Source organism: Equus caballus, chromosome 31 (assembly GCF_041296265.1).
Source record: "Equus caballus isolate H_3958 breed thoroughbred chromosome 31, TB-T2T, whole genome shotgun sequence".
NCBI classification, from domain to species: domain Eukaryota; kingdom Metazoa; phylum Chordata; class Mammalia; order Perissodactyla; family Equidae; genus Equus; species Equus caballus.
In genome coordinates, this window is record NC_091714.1 from 6,494,516 (window position 1) to 6,511,697 (window position 17,182).

A 17,182-nucleotide genomic window follows, 5' to 3' on the forward strand; every position below is an offset into this window, starting at 1 on the left:
GCCTTAACTCTAATGGAAGGTACCTGCTGAGGACGGTTGAGCTCGAAAGAAATTCCTGCAGGTGGATTTAAACTTCTTGCTCCCTGGGATTTTTCCTTTTAAAATCTCTCGTGGAAGGTCTGAGATGAAAGCAAAATTAAGAGTGAATAATAGCAAGGGTTAAACTTTTGCATAGTGAATTAATTCATTACTCAAAAATATATATTTTTTTCACACACAAAATGACTTTAGGTGCATTTTTGTGAAGACAGCTTTGGGAGTGACTATTAGAATTGTTTATAAATACTGTGATGTGTAAGATTAGCAAAGTTCCTCTCTTCCCAGTTGTTAAACAAAAAGTTATTTTAGGGATTATCTCTGAAAATTAGAGTTTATTATGACAGAGACGTGCTTTAGATTATGCGTTGAAGATTTGGTGAGTTTATTTTAGGATTATTCGCAATGGGCGCCACTTACAAAACACTTGATTACAAGTACATCTGAAATCAGATGTGATTTGTCCAGAAAGATGAGAGGTAGATTTTAAAAATATGTTAAATTTGTATGCACTGATAAACACGTCTTAAGTCTTTTGTTTATGAAATTAATGTTAAAATGTAAAACATTCTACCTATCACTGGGAGAATCGGTGCCAGTTACCTGACACTGTCTTTGCAGCAATGATAAAATCTAAAGATGTCCAACTTTTCTTACCTTTCTAGCATGGTATAACTTTTGGTGAATGACTTTTGAAATTGGTCGGGTTAATAAAAATTATAAATATTTATGAATCTTTTGATCCTTTTTATGTAACAGTTATGCAAGATCCACTTGTAAACACAAATCTGAACTGAACCAGAAAACCAAGTAGAAGAACTTTTTCAAAATCCATGCTATCAGTATTTTATAGGAAAAAATGGTCTGTACCTTGTTTTAAAGACAACTGCACAAATCTTATTTTAATTCAAGTTAATGTAGTGCATGAATCATTTTAAAAGGAACAAATTTATGGTAAAGCTGTGTAAAGAAGACAGGAACTTAAGATCTAAAAATCATCATAATTCTAATTATGTAATAAATGATTAAATAAATAACTTATTAGGATGAAATATGTTTAAGAAGTTTAGTTTTTATTTGGGATTTAGGGACATAAGAAGGAAGAGTATGATCTTTGGATCTGACGATTAGATAAAATCTGGTAATGACGTGGAGCATATAAGATAGATCTTAAAAGGCTGTCTTTCTCCTACTCCAGCTATCATTTTACATAGTGCAAATAAATGTGTATTACAACATAAATAATTAAATCCATGCCCCCTCCCAAGAAAAGTACCTTACATATAAAAACCATGTGGACAATGTGCAATACATTATTTTATACAACTGGTTGTATTGCCTGATTCTGTTGGTGGGCCTATTTTAATAAAAATATTAATTGCCGATTTTGGACTTGTTGTGTTGAACAGTGCTAAAGGTTAGTGAAAGTGGAAGCAATTGAAGGGATGTCTTAGAGTGGTGAGTTTCTTGTTTCTGTGACTGAGCTTTGGAGCCAGGAAAGGCATTATAATCTCTCCCCAGTTATGTAATATAATATAAATATATATCTGGGGACAGTTTTTTTCTGTTAAAGACATCTGTGCCTCTCAGAACCTGTGCTCTCTTTAAATGCTATACCCTCTTTAATGCAAATGGTAAACTCTTCCACTTTATTTGAATCTTCGATCACTTTTGAGGAAAAACAAAAAATGGATTTCTTGGTAGAATAGGACCAAAGGGAATTGACTGTATCTCACTCCCAATAAAATTACCTTCCTTTTACTTTCTTAAAACCCAGGATTCCTTCTTGGCACAAAGACTGTTTCAGAAGCACTTACATTTCCCACTTGGATTATGATTGATATGTTAAATGTCCTGACCCAGACAGCTACAGAAACATAATCTAATTGAAGTCTGTGAAAAACTATGACTTTGTGAGACGTATGGACAAGGACTCCACAATAACATAAAGCAGAATAGAAAAGCTTCAGAAAATTCAGCTTAGAAAAATGTAATTTGGGGCACCTCTGTTAAAATTTATTTCTCCCTTTTTTAAAATTAGCAATTCTTTGTGTTTAAAATTGAATTTTAGTAGCGATCTTTATGGTATATTCTAAACATCCTACAGAACTGGGTTAGGTATTTGAGTAGTATCAGATATTAAAGTGCATGGATATATGCATTTAACAGTGTTGCCAGTATTGAAATTCAAATTCAATGTCTTATTCTTTAAAAAGATTTTTGATTGAATTTTTTTTAAAAAAATGCTCAGAACATAATCTCTCTTGTACCTTGTTTAACTGAACGTCTCTTATAAAACTTACATATCTGTGTGTACAGATCCACCACACAGTAATTCCTAGTCTTTTATTTTATGGATGTACACAAATTATGCAAGCACTCTCCAATAAATTAGCATTCAGGATGTTTACAGACAATTGCTATCATCAGGAATGTATGTGTCCGTATCATTTTATGTACATGTGTAAGCATATATGTAAAGTAAAAATCTTATTACTATTTCTGGGTGGATATTTTATTTTATTTTGGCTTTTTTTTTGCTGAGGAAGAGTCACCTTGAGCTAACACCTGTGCCAATCTTCCTCTACTTGTATGTGGGTTGTTGCTACAGCATGGCTGCTGCTGAATGGTGTAGGTCCATGCCCGGGAACCAAACCCAGGCCGCCGAAACAAAGCATGCCAAACTTAACCACTAGGCCTTGGAGACGGCGCCTGGGTGGATATATTAGTGGAAGGGTTTGTAGATTTTTGTTATTGCTAGGTATTTACAAATTGTTCTAAAATAAATTACCCTATTATGTAGTCATGTCTACCACAACAAAGTAGCAAAGAGCTGCCCTGCCCCTGGGACTGAAAAATTACAAAAAGACGTCCTCCCCAGGACTGACTCAGCTTTCCCCAGCAGAACACTTCCTGGGTTTCCCCTCTCCTCCTCAGCCTCACCCTAGGTTTAGTGCCTTTGGGCAGTGTACAAGTTGTACAACTGTCCTTGGTGGCCCTGCCCTCCTGAGAGTGTTTATAAGCGTGCCCATTTCCCCACTGTGTACCAAAAAATATTTTTACTTTTGCCTTTCTGATAGATAAAAGAACAATATATTTTAGTTTTTAAAATGAATTCACAAAGAAAAAACCCTCCCACTTTTCATTTTATGGTGCTTTATTTTCACAAAAGCAGATCCAATAAATTGAGCACCTACTGTGTGCCTGCTACTGCTCCAGGTGCCAGGGACACACCAGTGAATAAAACAGGAAAAAATCCCCTGCCATCAGGAAAGTACAGTCTGACTTTATTATTTGCCCACAAATCTACATATTTGTTTTAAAGCTTGTATGTGGTGAATTTTACAGTCTTAGAGTTTATATTTCTAGTTGAATATACTATGTACTGCTACTTGCCCTGCCATTTCAATAATTTTAGATGAAAAGTAACCCCTTGTCTAAGTACCCGGGGTAGGCTCGAAAAGCTTCTGTTGATGATGAGATACAATTGTGTCACAAAGAAATTCTACTAAATTTTGGTGTAGAAGATTTCATGTAATTATGTACAGTTCTTCTTTGGGGCCAAAGGCTCTAAAATGATGACCTTACGCCCTTTTCAATTTTGGAACTCTTTCTAAGGATTTTTTTTGAAGTCTGCATTTTTTTGAAACCTCATAGCTTCGTTGCTTGAAAATGATACAATGAAAGTACTTTGTATTAAGATATGCAAATCCATTTCTACCTCCAAAGCTTCTTTGAAAAATGCAAAAAAAAAAAGTTCTCTTTACTTGGAAATGCTTCATATTCATGAAAGCAGTTACAGTGTAGAATACTTTATTCGGGTAGCTCTTAGTTCTTTGATCAATGGAAATTGTTTCCTACCTGCTGTTTCTTCAGGCTTTAATTGTGGCCCAGTGCTTATTCAGTGTTTCTGTTTTAATTTGCATTTAATGAGCTCATTTTAAATGTTTCTTTGTAGTAATCTGAATGGTTTCTCTCTTAGGTTTTGTAGTATTAAAGAAAGAGATTTATGTGACAGCCGCTGATTTATGTTGCAGCTCACCTTCCTGGCTTGTTTATTTCACCCTGTAGGAGAGGATCTTGGTTAAAAGGAATTGCAGTAAGATGACTATTTCCCCCAGTCCTAAGTGTCCTAATTATGGGGGACTTCCACCAGGCTGGTTCAAACATCTGTTTTCACTAAATAGAAAACTTTCTTCCTTAGATCAATAAGTATTTCAATTCATACTAATGACTTCAGGGTCAATTCTTCCTAAGGTACTGGATCAGGTGGTACTGGGTGGTGGGAGGGCGCATCCAGGTGGGTGGTGTGTGTATATATCGCCTGTGGGAAGGGACACAGAGAAATATAAGAGGGTGTTTCTCCCAGATGAGTCTGTGATCTAGTTGGACTGATAAGACATATGTTTGGGGTAAGGATTCCACCCTCTCCCCAACAGAAGCAGAGCAGTTAGAAAGACAAGTGTAGATAGGAAAACACACACACTGACACACACAAATGATTGTTCATGTCTCTTTTCTTTTGAATGTTATTCTCTTAGATTTAAATGCCCTTCCTCTCTGTAGTACACATGGACACTTCTATTCATCCTTCAAGATCCATTTCAAATGACACCAACATTATATGACGTTTTCTTCATTATATGAAGTGACCTGTGTGTCACCTCTTACACTTCTCAATCTGAAGCAGTTAGCTCCTCCTTTAAAATCAACCCAGATTTTAGCAACTACGATTTGTCAGATCCTTGCTCATAGGGTAGAAGGTGTACAGAAGAATAAAGATTGCAATCCTAAATGGTAAGTACCATGATGTATTTATACAGGGAAGCCCTGGAGAGGGCAGCGAATAGAGCCTGAGCTCCTCTGTTTCCAGAGGAGCCATCTGAGTTACCCTGAAGGACACGTGGGAATTATGTAGATGAAGGCAACATTCTAGATGGAGGGAGAGACATGAGCTGAGGCATGGAGAGGAGAGGGAAGAATGGAACGAAGGGCATGTAGTGAGGCCAAGGCCAGAGGAGTAGGCTGGCCCCAGACTAGAAGGGCACCATATGGGAGCAATGTCCAGGAGAGTGGCTTCTAATTTGGTGGCGAGGAGGAATTGAACCATTGTTTATAGAAGAGCCTTATGAACCCATTATGTTTTAGAAAGACGTCTCTGGCTGTAATGGAGAGCCATAGTGTAATACAATACTGCTAAGAAGTCCAGGTACCCATTAATGGCTTCTTTTTTCTCTCAAGTGGGAGGTGATCTTCCACTGAGAGCGGTAGGACGGTCGTGGAGTGGGAATGGTGACATTAGTCTCAGATGTCATTAACTCATCTCTGATCAAGGGCCATATTTTTTTTAATTCTTATTTTTATAGAATGTATTACTGTCTCTCATGGACAGGCACACTTTTTTTTCATGTTACTAAAGTTTTACATTTATTTGTGTTTCAAAAATAATTTGTGTCTCCTCTGCTACTGGCACATGATGCTTAGGTTTCTATTTATACTTTGTTTTCTAAATGGAGAGAACAGTGTTGTCATAGCTAGAGCTGCTGAATGACCTGGAATGGTGCAGAGTACAGTTGCTTCCTTTGTAATATCTGGGTAACTTATATGCCTGGCTATGTATTGAGACCATCCTTGGACAAATATTTGTCATTTTACGAGTATTGATGTGTTCTTGATGATTTCTCCAATTCACTTTTACTGTAAGACTTGAATATGGTCCTCCATAAAAAGTAACATTAGAGTCCATAACGTTGGAAGAGAAAAATCTCTGTGTACAATATATAGCAACCTTACCTCTCCATCAAATCCCCACCCCCACCCTCATCAAATTAGGAAAAAAATAGTGATTAGGAAACTAATATTGGTATTCCAATTGGGACATTTTCGTTATTTATTTATATAATTGATAGACACACCAGTTATTGCTATTAGTAAATGTTTTTGGATTTTCAGTGCATAAATAAGGATGACCTGAGATGAAGTCATTTGTAACTACATAGTGATTTTTTAAGTTTCTTATTAGGGTAGATCCAGTTTCCAGAATGTGGAAAGATAGGAAGTAGACCCCTGAAACTCCGTCTGTGTTAATAACTCAGGGAAATAGGACTGAGAGTTTGTAATGTCTGTGGTTCTGAGACCAACCTGTGGTTTTAGCATCCACCTGCACTCTGCCTTTTCTCTTCCCTTTTTTGTTCTTCCCCACATTCCTTGACTTTCTCAGAAGCTGGGATTTTAACATTCCTTCTTCTGCTTCCAGGAGCAGCTGTCGTCTGAATAATTAAGAGGTGAGCTCTTGCCTTGCTTCCGCTCAGGTTTCTACAGGGCTTGACTGTTGGTTGTAAAGTGTTTCTGGGGGTCGTGAAGGGAGTGGCCTGACTCAGCAGACAGACGGGGAGCCACCATGGCTCCCCCATCAGGGAGCTGTTGGCAGTAAAACTATTTGTAGCTGCAGCTTATGTATTTTGCTTTCAAAGGAATCTGGTCCTGATGAAATTTTTTTCCCTGAGCCAGAGTTTTGGCGAGTGAAGACTTTGGGTTGGCTGGAGGATCCGGCAACAGTTAGGTCTACTGCCTGGAGAACTAATGATTTAAGAGGAAGAATTCTTGCTCTAGCATGCTTCTCTCTACCCTTGAACTCTGGCTTGTCCTCTCCAGCTCTCTGGGCTGTCCTCCGGTAGTGAGAGGTACAGACTGTAGCACACCTGAGGCAGCATTCTGTGAGCTGTCGCTTATCTGAGCTGCTGACCACAAATGTAGACTGCCCTAATCAGTAGCCATTCACCAAGTTTGGGTCTTTCTGTGTGACAGTATCTAAAGATGTTTTTAAATGAAGATGCCTGAATTAATAGTATCCGATAGGAATTGTATGTGTTTTACCATGTCGTCAATTTAGACCTAATTATATGATGCAAACAGAAAATAGTATATAGTGGAGCTCTCGTATTTCCTTCCCATTCTTGTTCATTTAGGAATTGCTGAAATGCCCTGCCAGTGGTAGGTAGGGTGATTTCTTCCTTTATTGTGGGTCTCTCTAGAGTTTTCTTCTTTCTTTCTTTCTTTTTTTTTAGGTGAGGAAGATTGTCCCTGAGCTAACATCTGTGCCAATCTTCCTCTATTTTTGTATGTGGGCTGCCGCCACAGCATGGCTTGATGAGCGGTGTGTAGGTCTGCACCTAGGATTTGAACCCACGAACCTGGGCTGGCTGAAGTGGAGCATGTGAACCTTAACTGCTACGTTACCGGGTCGGCCCCTCTTCCTTCTTTCTTGTCCATTTTTGTGTACGTCTGTAGCAACTGTGATTTCTCACTACGTGCAAACTTTCTATCAAATGTATTGATTTTTTTTTTCCATCAGCTTGATTTCAAGGAAGTCACCAAATAATCCTATTCTCAGTGTATGATACTGGAGTTTTACACTAGGTGTATATGCTTGCCTTTATACCCTGGCAATTACTGGGTACTGCAGCACATTTTATAACTCTATTTTGGGGGTAAGGAAGAAGTTCTGAAATAGTTTTTATTTGGGGCTAACATCTAAGGAACTTCTCTATTGGATCCAGTCGTGGTTGTCACAATTCTTCGTGTATAAATTTGTTTGAAAAATGCCTTCTGGCTTCTGCAGGCAATTTAATCATTTTATGCCCAATAGAATGCAAATTATGCTGGTAAAGTTAGAGAAGGGGTGGTGATGTCATTTGAGGTCTGGCTTCTGGTGGTGATGTAGTTTTTTTTTGTCCTCAAGCAATGATAAAAGAGTGATTAACATTAATGAACTAAGACTAATAAATATGTGTGAATTCTTTAATAGTTAAGAAAGATTTTTTTTAACTATTAATGTAGGAGCTTAGTTACCATAACTGAAAACTAGATAGCATTAGATGCCATTTATATGTGTAAAAATTTCAGGAAGTTTATTATCTTACCCCAAAATCGTTATCTTTGGATTGTGGGATTTTTTTGCATTGTGGTTTGCTGTGTTTTTCAGATCTTCAACATTAAGTATATAATAGTTTGCAAATACAGAAATGCAATAAATGTTATAAACACAATCTTAAGGATAGGACAAATGTATCACCATTGTAATATTTGTAGAACTGATTATACTTTTGTGAAAAATTACATCAAACAAACTACTAGTGGTAGCATCGAGTAATTTCATGTCCTGGTTGTAAAAGGAGTGTTTTCTGGAAAACACACATTAGCACCACAATTTCACTACCTTTTTTCAGTAATATTAGACACTTTTGAGGCACGGCTCAGTTAGTCACTGTGTTAGTTTCCTACTTTTGCTGTAACGAATTACCAGTCATTTGGTGGCTTAAAACAACACAAATTTATTCTCTTACAGTTTTGGAGGTCACAAGTCCAAAGTGAGTTTAGGGGCTAAAATCAGGGTGTCTGCAGGGTTCGTTTCTTCTGGAAGCTCCAGTGGAGAGTCCTCTTCCACTTTCAGGCTCCTCCTTGGCTCCTGGCCGCTTCACTCCAGTCTCTGTTTCTGCGATCACATTGCCTTCTCCTTAACTGTAGTCAAACCTCCCTCTGCCTTCCTCTTATAAGAACACCTGTGATCATCTTTAGGGGCTGCCAGGATGGTCTCCCATCTCAAGATCCTTCACTTAATCACATCTGCAAAGTCCTTTTTGCCATAGAATTTTGCATTCACAGGTTTCAGGGACTAAGACCTGGCCGTTTGGAGGAGGTCCTATTCAGCCCACCACAGTTACCATCAAGGCTTTCACCATCTCAAAGCTGGTTTTGAAGCGTCTCATTATGAACTAAGGATAACCGATATACGGCTTTGAGTGAACAGTGATACCACCTGATTTTGCCTTTTCTGAGGTCATTTAAAGGCAGTGCAGTGCTGTTCCACGTGAGGAAGCTAATATTTATTTTGTGGACTAGTTGGTAAGGCTGGCCAAGGACATAACTCACTTTTCAAGGTAGTTTTCCCAGGTGGCAAAAGAACATGTGGCTACACTCCAGGACTGAAATGGTGAATTACGGCTGGGTAATTTGCTGTACCAGGTTGCTCATTTGTATCCTGTAGAGCAGGGAAAGCTTTGTTATGCTTTTGACAGGAAATATGCCTTCATGCAACAACACGTGATCAGGCAAGCAGGAGCAAATGATCATTTATGTACATTTTGATTTCTTATTTGCCAGTTACTATGAACGTAAGACACCTCATGCTCCTGTGGAGTCGTTTGACATTGACCTGCCCTTCATAAATAATAAGTAATCTGGTCTGGTTGAAAATTAGAGTTAGAAATTTTAAATAAATTCTAGTAAAGTTATTAAGGACAAAAGAGAATGAAATTGTGTAGCTTAATTTTTTGTTTTAAAGATGTCAGTGTGGAATTTGGTTTTCATGAGGCAGTTTTAGCAGAAAGATTTGGAAAATATTGCATTATACATTGTTAGTGCAGTTAGGAGAAACTCTTAAGGGAAACATGGAATACATTTTTAAAATAGCTGCAGAATTTGATTTGTAAGAAAAGAAAAAGGTTACGGAAAAAATAAGTAAGAAAATAAGTGTTAAATTCAACAAACATTTATTGAGACTCTCCCCCCTGTGATAGGCATCAAGCCTGCATAGCTAAATGAGGAATCAAAATTTAGTCAAGATGCTGTGTGCACTTGCAAAATAATGGTCAGCAATAACAGAAGCTATAATGGAAGCATGTTTAATTATGGGATAAAGCAGGGGAAGCTCCAGAGCAGAGGTGGTATTGGAGCTGGACCTTCAGGGCTCAGTGGTCTCCTGAGTCAGCAAATAAAGAAAGGGCATTCCACACAGAGCAAGGCCTGGGGGCTTGTAAGCAGCCAGTGTGTTGGAGAAGGAGAAGTAGTTGACAAGACTAGAGCATAAGGAGCTTGCAGGAGGAAGTGATGAGGGACCAGGATGCAGGGGGTCGGGGTGTAGCCGTGACAGTTTTCTATGCCTTGCTGGAGAGTTCCAGTTTTGCTCTGTGAGTAGTGAGGAACCACTTGGTCTTAATGCTAGCAACACGCATGGTCAGATTTATTTTTAGAAAGATAGCTTTGGCAGCAGGGCCAAGTTAAATCTCACTCATTTGCTTGTGGTTAACACAGAAAGTATGACAGTACTAGTCTGGTCTATCTCGATTTAATAAAGAACAGCATGTCTGCAACAAATGCACGCTCTGTGTTGGCTTCTAAGGCCCATTCGGGCACAGGAAGCAAACGTAAAGTAAATGCCTGCAGCGGTCAGAAAGAACTTGGGGAATCGGGGCTCCTCTAAGACGGTAGGGAGCAGTGGTGCCTGTGGCTGAAAGTGAGAAGTGAATTCAAATTAAAAGAATAAAGAAAATTGGCAGTAGCTAAATTAAACACTCTGAGTCTATTGCACTGCTTCCTACTTAGGATCTTTCGGTGTTAGGATCATTAGCTATGCTTTGAAAGGACAGAATAAACAAATCTTTCAAAAGGTTTACGTACGTCAGGTTATTTTGATGGAATCGTTTTCCTGCTAAAGTTTAAAGACCTAATCTCACTTTATTTTAATGTTGTATGTTTACTTACCTGCCTCATTCTTGATGGAAGAATTATGCTTGTGCTTGCTAAATAATTGTTGAATGAGTGACTATGAATCAAAGGAGAGGAGACCATTGTCTTGTCTTTTTGTCTTCTCTAATCTCCCTTCCTGTTTCTGAGGTTCCGGACACCTTCTTGGAAGAATCCAGTCTCTACTGATATTGACCTTGAGGGTGGGGCCTCATCTCGTTTATCTTTGTGGCCCCCAAGCCCAGCATAATCCTAGTAAGTGTTGAGATGGATGAAAGAATTAACAAATAGGGGTAGCAATTATATGGTTTGATTTTTGGCATATACTAAGTATATTAAAATGTTTCATATTCTGAGAAGATGATTCATTAATTTTAGGAGAGAGATTTTAAGTCTGTCACATTTTTCTGTGCATAAATTGGAGCTAGCACAGGATGATGACTTTTTCTCTTTTTCAGTTGTCCTTTACTGTTGTTTTCATTGTTGCTTCTCCAATGATGCCCTTAGAGGGAGGCCATCATCTTACTTTAATTCTGGAATGAGCTGGGATTTTAAAGTGGTTGCTCTGTGCAGAGTGTTTAGAGTATAGATCACTCGGACACGTTGGCTCTTTCCTCCCTTTTCTTTTAACTTTACAACAAATGTATTTTGCTTCATTGGGATCTGTATTTACTTGTTTCCCTAATGCAGCTTTTCTCCATGGAATACTCTCCGTAGAAACATATGCTCAAAGCTTCAAAGTAATTACAATATCACTAAAAGCTTCATAATCACATTACTGAAACTAAATGTTAAAAAATCTGATTTTCCTTGATCCAATCATTTCAATTTAATTTTAGGCCACTGCATGATTGATTGAGGAAACCTGGCAGGCCACAGTCAAGGAGTGTCTGTAATGCCTAAAGCTTGCACTGAAAACTTCAAGGCAATTTAATTTGGGTAGGAATTCATTTTAATTATTCTGAGGGTTTTATGTTTTTATTTTTAATGGGAAAAATAGATTTGTTTTCATGCTTTTAGTGTTTGACCGGCTCTGATGTCATCCATCCAGTCCTCCTTCTGGAGTGTTCCTCCTCCTCAATCTTGCCAGACGAAGACCCTGGATGATAGAAAAGTCCAGTTCTAAAACAAAGACAGGAAGTTGGATTTTTTTCATAATTGTTCTAAAGATGTTCTTTCATGTTATTTATAAGATAGATTTAAAGTTTAGCCTTTTTTTTAAAATCATGAGTGGTTCTGAAATACTGGTATCTGTTTACAGTAATCAAGCACAACTCCAGCAGTGTCTTTGCATCATGCGTTTATTCTGCCTCCATGTAATTAAATAAGAGGACATGCCTAAAGTGTCACTTATCCATGAGGATACAGAACATTATGAATAAACATGTCTACCTTTTCCTCATGGCTCACAGCGGGGCGGAGAAATGGTCATCCATCAAATTCATGTCCGTGGTTGTTCTCAAAAACCATTTAGTTTTATTTTTAATGAATTGTGGAGACAAGCGAATATGAAATTGCTTTCTGAAGCAATTTGAATTTTCCTAATTTTTAGCACAGTTTGTTTTAATCGTACACATTACAAAGGGGTAGATCTAGAATATTTACTGTCATGTTTGATACTTACTCAACTAGAAGTCTGGACATAGCTCTGAAGTAGTTTAATGTTGATTTTTATAATTCTGCTTCTAAATTGTTATTTTGTCCTCTTTCTCAAGTTCTTTTTTTAATTGGTTTTAACAATAAGTAATAGCTAATATACAAAGCTTTTGTAGTCATATACAAAGCACTTGGTGACATTTGAGTTTTTATTGAATTTCGGAAGGTGAATTTTGAACCCTAAATAATTTGCTTTTGTCGGAGTTTTGACAAGGGAAAATAAAATAATATTTCTCAACTCTTTTTATTCCCTGAATCCTTTTAATCTCTGAATCCCTGAAATAAATAATGGTCTTCTAGCCATTTTTCTGCTGCATGATGGTAGGCTTATTGTTTGATGGTACTTTTGAAAATCAAGCTTGGAATAAAAAAATATATTGCCCGTGACTCGTAGCACTCCTTATTCACTTCCTTTCCCATCCAGGCCATGTGTTAGATCAGCCTTGCCCCTAAGTTAGAGTATAACAATATCTCATACACTTAATATTTCTTCTCCACACAATAATGTAGGGAGGTGGTAGTAACAGCCCCCTTCATAGGGTTTTGCTGTGGGAGAACTGGAACTGAAGTGAAGAATTCCTGTTACATATGGAGTTCCCACAGGAGAACCCATAGATTTAGGTTCTAAAAGATAGAGAAATGATCCTGGTTTCATATGTTAATGGTTTCCTCTTGCTTCCATCAAAGAATTTCGGATGAGTAGCTTCAACTTTAGGACATCTATGTAACTTCATTGAACATTAAGTATGAGGATGGTTGCCTGAACTGGGCTTTATATCAGGTGTCATAGGTAGTTCAAGCCAGAGATAAGCATGTTGGGCCTAGGAATTGATTTTTACTCTGCTTACAAACTAATAAGTTAGCCTGTTAATGTACGATGAATGCTAGCAGAAGAAATGAGACTCATGAGTCAGAGACAAAGGACTTCATTACTTGTGGCACAGCAAATTGCATAAATATTATCATATTTATGCCAGGTTTTTTTTGCCCCCAAATTCCACAGGGTGATGTCATATGGCCCAGATGGATACTATGCATTCAGTGGGTTTGCATTGCAGATGAGAACCATTTATTAAGCTTGAAGAATCCTCCACTTTTATAGCAAGCAGTAAGCAAACCTTCTCTTTGTCTGGGGATAGACATTTCCTCGTTTTTTAGGGTTACTGGATGCATAAACAACCATGAGAATTGGCCCAGATAAAAGGGAAGTCAGGGCCATGCATTCCTTATCCACTCAGCAAGACATGCAGGGGAATATAAGAAGCGCAGATAAAACTCTCTCTCCCAATAACCAACAGCTTTCCCCACATTATCTTAGCTTGTGATAAATTTTCACATGAGTATTCCACTCCATGGTCATTCTGATTAATTGGGTCAGCAGATACCGGGACCAAATCTGTTCAACTTGTCTCATACAGCATTTAATTCAGGCTGTGATCAATAGGATCCCAAGCAGCAGGAGGAGGCCATCTTGTAATATTGACTCCATCCATCTGCCCCCTTGCCCAGAGTCTCTGACTTAGCCTACTGTATATAAACCCCAGGTGGAGACCAGTAGGTCTTAACTAAGACAGTCTAAGTCAAGTCTGTTATCTATTATGATTCATACAAGGAAGTTTGGAATGACTTGCTGATCTTTGGTGTCATTGCCAATAATAACAAGGGGCAATAGATGGTCCAGAAAGCAACCCTCATGGCCAATGGAGAGCCATTCCATGGCCCACTCTCCCCTAGAGAGGATAAGTCACTCTAGTTTGGAATTTGCTGCTATACTTAATTTGGATCACCATTACACTGGTTTGATGAAACCACATAGACAGTTTTCTGAGTAGCTGCAGCCCTGATTGCCGTACATGGCACAACATAGGGCTGCTTCGGTATTAGGACAAGCCTGTGAATCTGTATCAGTCAGATTGAAACAAGGTTGTGCCAGTCTGGGAGTTTGCACAGGTATGAGGGGAAGGTCCATGTTTTGGAGCTGCTGCTGATGGCATCAGACACAGCAGAATAGTTCAGGACCAGACATGTCCACGTGACTTTTTCTGTTTTGTAGCCCATGGATGGGGATGACAAGCTCAGAAGTGGGTCAGTGAGCCAGATTGCCAGTCACTGCTGCTGCCACTCACATGGATCATATGACTGTTTGCCAGGGTGAAGCACTGGATATAGGGGACTAAAAGAGCGTTAATCACACTCCCTCATACCTTCTAGGATTTGAAGTGACCCCCTCCCAGTTGCCAGGTTTGTTGCTTTCCCTCACAGTCATGAAATTGGTATGTCCCTTTCCGGTAGCTATAACTTGATCTTTTCTTCAATCATCCCCCACTTGTATCAAAACCTTTTGTCTAGAAGGGCCAGGTGTAAGTGAGAAAAGATCATTTTTACAAATTTTACTCTCGAATTTTCAAAATACGTCTATGTAACTCCCTAATCTTTCTGGGGATGGCTATATAGCTTACTAAGATGTGTAGACCAAGAGGACGTGAGAGAGGTAGAGTCAAAAACCTTTTTGAGTTAATTATTTAAGTCTTATTTTACCTCTCAATGATGCCAGCAACTTGAGGATGGTAAGGGTCATAAATGTCCATTGATCACTTTTGCTATTGGCCATCGTTGAGTGGTCTTTATGGCAAAAGACACACCATTATCAGACTAAAGATAGTATGGAAAGCTAAAAATATGGCAGTTTAGTTTCAAGAGCCACAGTGGAGTGGCCAAAGTCAGTGATTGGACAGTCACCTGAAAAAAGTGTTGATAGTGGTAAGTCATTATGGTTATCTCAAAATAAGAGTCAAAGGTCTGATGTAGTCAGTATGCTAGGAGTGGACAAGGCAACCATGACCTCCTTCATTATAAGACAAACAAGCCAACTTTTGGCAGGAGTTGCAAATCTCATATGCAGTTGTAGCCTCTGCATCAGAAACATGCTTACTTTGTGCCCTGTCCATGATGGTAGATAAACTGCCACATCTGGTATAATGAGGGATCCCGGTAGTGATGGCAGTAATCTGGTCAGCACAGGCTTGAACAACAGCTTGATTCCAATTGGTCTCATCAGAGAATGAACTCTTATCAGGGGCTTTACGTCGGTGACCCAGACTGATAGGCAGCCATGATTTATTTCCACAGTTTGTGGCCCTACAGAGGGGTGTTATTAATCTGCCTGTCTATAGTCTTTCAAATGGCAGACCAGACAGACAGCTAGGCCATTGGCAGTAGTCTAAAGGTCTGTAAAAATATAAAATGCCTGGGCCTTAGGAGCACTGCCTAAGACAAGAGTGACATCTTTCAATTCAGACCATTGTGCTCTCTGGTCCTTAACACAGTCTTCCTGAGCTGTCATTGGGGTTGGATGGCTGCTGCTGTTCAGAGGAACCATCAGCTTAGCTTAGCCAAACCATCAGTGAACTAGGCCCAGTCATTGAAAGAAATCTGTGAGTTGTATTGAACCAGAAGCTTTTTTTCAGGTGGTGGAGTGGGGAACATAGTTTCCCCCAAAGGTATAGCTTCCATTTTTTTCATGTAAAACTAAGATGGTGCTAGGGCCAGACCAGCTGCATTCTTGAATATACTTTTTCCATTTGACTAGGGTCTGTTGGGGCCTTCCCACCTCATTAATCACTGAGTCTTAATAGATGCACATGAAAATGAAGATGTCTGGTGTTCATTTTCCATAAAAGCTTAGTTGCACATTAATAGCTACTTGTTTAAAGAAAAAGAGGGGGGAGGGTGGGATGGACATTCTGGCTCCATCAAGAAGGTGATGCTATTGTATTTGGAAATGCCCTCTCTATAGGGCAGCAGTTCCTGAACATTAAAACCTCTTCTGACACTTATAGGAACTGTGGAATGCAGACATGTAGCACATAAATTCTTATTATACAATCGGATATGGAACCCACAACAAGAGCACATTTAATAAGACCAAAGGCCTCCTCCCACAAGGTTACTTTAGCTTCTCTTACCAACTGAGAAGCACCAAACCCCATCAGTTGAATTCAGTGTCCTTTCCCTCCATGGGAACTGGTAGTATGGTAACTTGGGTTGCTGTATCCAACAAAGCCATAACAGTTTGAGTCTCTCTCTTCCCCATCATCCCAGGACTGGTGTGTATGGCTTTCAGTACCACTTGGGGACAGGAAGACCTTGGATCCATGCAATCATCTTTCTCCTTAAAGCATGAGGTCAGAGGAGGGGAGAAGACAGGGATCAGGTAGTGTAGCGGGAGACAGCTGCTCCGTGTCAACAAGCAAGACACATTTACTATTAGTTTCAAGCAGCTACCCACTTGGGGCTCAACAAAAGGAACTTCTAATGTTGGTGGTCCTCCAAAAGACCATCACTGGCAAGGTCATCATTATAGACAGCACTGTATAGCTTAGAGGAGTCCTCAACTCAGTACCCACATGCACGTTGCCTTTCTGCTGGGCAGAAGGCCTTGCTGCCCCATTGTCATGATAACATGCCTTCCTCCACTGCATGGAGGAGAGTCAATGAGCAGCAACCAAGGTACCATTGGTATAGCTTGTTTCAATCCTTTTCTCTTCTCTCAGCCCCGTTAGTTGGCAGGACAGTGCGGACCCTTATTTTTCTCCCTCCTTATTAGGGTGAGAGCGTTCACTCACAGATCCCAGGGAGGTTTTCATATTCCTAAACCCAACCTGTGGGCCTTTTCCTTCCTCTTTCAGAAATCCGTGTCTCTGTTAGCATCCCCTCCTTATCTCACGTCTGCAAAAGTGACCCTGAGAAATGGCCCACATAAAAAGCAGCCAGGTTTGCAGTCTTGACATACCCAGTAAGATATGTAGGATGTGAGAGTCCCAAGGAAGACTGCTTTCTCAATAAGGGGCATCTCTTTTCAGCTTCCCCTTGATGCTTTATCAGACCAGGTGGGCAGTGTTATTTCCAAAGCTGCCGAGAATGGGGTTAGACCAGTGGTTGCAATGGAATGGTAAAAGCGATTAGA

General features: G+C 39.3%; 1 protein-coding gene and 1 long non-coding RNA gene across 9 annotated transcripts in view; both read left to right on the top strand.

The window, feature by feature from the left end:
- The window catches only part of PRKN (parkin RBR E3 ubiquitin protein ligase), a 1,205,440-nt gene that overhangs the window by 663 nt on the left and 1,187,595 nt on the right, over window positions 1-17,182 (top strand). The window contains exon 2 of one of the 8 annotated variants that reach the window (XM_070256477.1): window positions 7,104-7,278. The exons of the other annotated variants lie outside the window; for them this stretch is intronic. The gene's annotated coding sequence lies outside the window, so the exon portion shown is untranslated. The remainder of the gene's footprint in view (window positions 1-7,103; window positions 7,279-17,182) is intronic. 8 annotated transcript variants of the gene reach the window in all.
- Window positions 10,680-12,603, top strand: LOC138921680 (uncharacterized). The gene is made up of 3 exons (XR_011434463.1): window positions 10,680-10,815; window positions 11,400-11,499; window positions 11,581-12,603. It is a non-coding gene; the product is annotated as an uncharacterized lncRNA (long non-coding RNA).